The sequence below is a fragment of the Chiloscyllium plagiosum genome, chromosome 36 (genome assembly GCF_004010195.1).
Source record: "Chiloscyllium plagiosum isolate BGI_BamShark_2017 chromosome 36, ASM401019v2, whole genome shotgun sequence".
NCBI classification, from domain to species: Eukaryota; Metazoa; Chordata; class Chondrichthyes; order Orectolobiformes; family Hemiscylliidae; genus Chiloscyllium; species Chiloscyllium plagiosum.
The window spans coordinates 1198640-1201543 of NC_057745.1; positions in this window are offsets into that span (position 1 = coordinate 1198640).

A 2904-nucleotide genomic window follows, 5' to 3' on the forward strand; every position below is an offset into this window, starting at 1 on the left:
TTAGATTAGATTAGATTAGATTAGATTACAGTGTGGAAACAGGCCCTTCGGCCCAACAAGTCCACACCGACCCGCCGAAGCGAAACCCACCCATACCCCTACATTTACCCCTTACCTAACACTACAGGCAATTTAGCATGGCCAATTCACCTGACCTGCACATCTTTGGACTGTGGGAGGAAACCGGAGCACCCGGAGGAAACCCACGCAGACATGGGGAGAACGTGCAAACTCCACACAGTCAGTCGCCTGAGGCGGGAATTGAACCCGGGTCTCTGGCGCTGTGAGGCAGCAGTGCTAACCACTGTGCCACCATGCCGCCCACTTAATTATCTTATAATTAAGACAAGTCTCAACCTTCTCTCTAACGAAAACAATCCCTCAGCCATTCCTCGTAAGACCTTCCCTCCATAGCAGGCAACATCCTAATAAATCTCCTCTGAACCCTTTCCAAAACTTTCACATCCTTCCTATAATGTGGTGACCAGAAATGTACGCAATACTCCAAATGTGGCCACACAGAGTTTTGTACAGCTACAGCATGATCTCATGGCTCCGAAACTCAATCCCTCTACCAATAAAAGCTAACACACTGTATACCTTCTTAAGTACCCTATCAACCTGGGTGGCAACTTTCAAGGATCTTTTCCACATTAAACTCCATTTGCCATCGCTCACCCCAGCTCTGCAGCTTAACCATTTCTCTCTGTTACCTATAACATCCTTCGTCACTATTCACAACTCGACCGACCTTGGTGTCTCCCACAAATTTACTAACCCATCCTTCTGTGCCCTCATCCAGATCATTTATATAAATGAAAAACAACAGTGGACCCAAAACAGATCCTTGCGGTACCCCACTAGTAACTGAACTCCAGGATGAATACTTCCCATCAATCAATACCCTCTGTCTTAGAGTCATAGAGATGTACAGTATGGAAACAGATCCTTCGGTCCAACCAGTCCACGCTGACCAGCTCTCCCAACCCAATCTAGTCCCACCTGCCCGCAACCGGCCTATATCCCTCCAAACCCTTCCTATTCATACACCCATCCAAATGCCTCTTAAATGTTGTAATTGTACCAGCCTCCACCACATCCTCTGGCAGCTCATTCCATACACGTTCCACCCTCTGTGTGAAAAAGTTGCCCCTTAGGTCTCTTTTATATCTTTCCCCTCTCACCCTAAACCTATGCCCTCTAGTTCTGGACTCCCTGATCCCAAGGAAAAAACTTTTTCTATTTATCCTATCCATGCCCCTCATAATTTTGTAAACCTCTATAAGGTCACCCCTCAGCCTCCAACGCTCCAGGGAAAACACCACCAGCCTGTTCAGCCTCTCCCAAAGCTCAAATCCTCCAACCATGGCAACATCCTTGTAAATCTTTTCTGAACCCTTTCAAGTTTCACAACATCTTTCCGATAGGAAGGACACCAGAATTGCACGCAATATTTCAACAGTGGCCTAACCAATGTCCTGTACAGCTGCAACATGACCTCCCAACTCCTGTACTCAATACTCTGATCAATAAAGGAAAGCATACCAGATGCCTTCTTCACTATCCTATTTACCTGTGACTTCACTTTCAAGGAGCTATGAACCTGCACTCCAAGGTTTCTTTGTTCAGCAGCACTTGCCAGGACCTTACCATTAAGTGTATAAGTCCTGCTAAGATTTGCTTACCCAAAATTCAGTATCCAAACCACTAAATCATCTTCAATCCCATGCCTCAGTATTTTGTGCAACTACCATGGGGAACCTTATCAAACGCAATACTGAATTCCATATACACCACATCAACGCTCTTCCCTCATCCACCTGTTTGGTCACCTTCTCAAAGAACTCAATAAGGTTTGTGAGGCACGACCTACCCTTCACAAAAACTGTGCTGACTATCCCTAATCAACTTATTCATCTCTAGATGATTGCAAATCCTATCCCAACACTTTACCCATAATCAAAGTAAGGCTCACAGGTCTATAAGTTCCAGGGTTGTCTCTACTCCCCTTCTTGAACAAGGGAACAACATTTGCTATCATCCAGTCTTCTGGCACTAATCCTATAGACAATAATGTCATAAAGATCAAAGCCTAAGGCTCAGCAATCTCCTCCCTAGCTTCCCAGAGAATCCGAGGATAAATCCCAGGGGACTTATCTATTTTTACACTTTCCAGAATTGCTAACACCTCCTCCTTATGCACCTCAATCCCATCTCGTCTAGTAGCCTGTATTTCAGTATTCTCCTCGACACATTGTCTTTTTCTAGTGTGAATACTGACGAAAAGTATTCATTTAAGTGCTTCTCCATCTCCTCTGACTCTGCGCACAATTTCCCACTAATTTGCTTGACTGGCCCTAATCCTACTCTAGTCATTCTTTTATTCCTGATATAGCTATAGAAAGCCTGAGGATTTTCCTTGATTCTATTCACCAATGACTTCTCATGTCCCCTCCTGGCTCTTCTTAGCTCACTCTTTAGGTCTTTCTTGGCTAACTTGTAAATCTCAAGTGCCCTAACTGAGCCATCACATCTCATCCTAACATAAGCCGCCTTCTTCCTCTTGACAAGAGACTCAACATCCTTAGTAAACCACAGCTCCCACACTCAAATATTTCTTCCCTACCCGACCAGTATACATTTATCAAGGGCACACAGTAGCTGATCTTTGAATAAGCTCCACATTTCTATTGTGCCTATTCCCTGCAGTTTCCTTCCCCCTCCTGTGTATCCTAAATCTTACCTAATCGCATTGTAATTGCCATTTGTACTATCTTTTGACACTCTTAATTACCTAGAATTTTCTTGCAATGATCTCTCTGCCTATAAATTTTTGACTATGTGCTTCCCTCCACTTTATCTAAATGAAGGAGGAACACTCCAAAAGCTTGTGATTTCAAATGA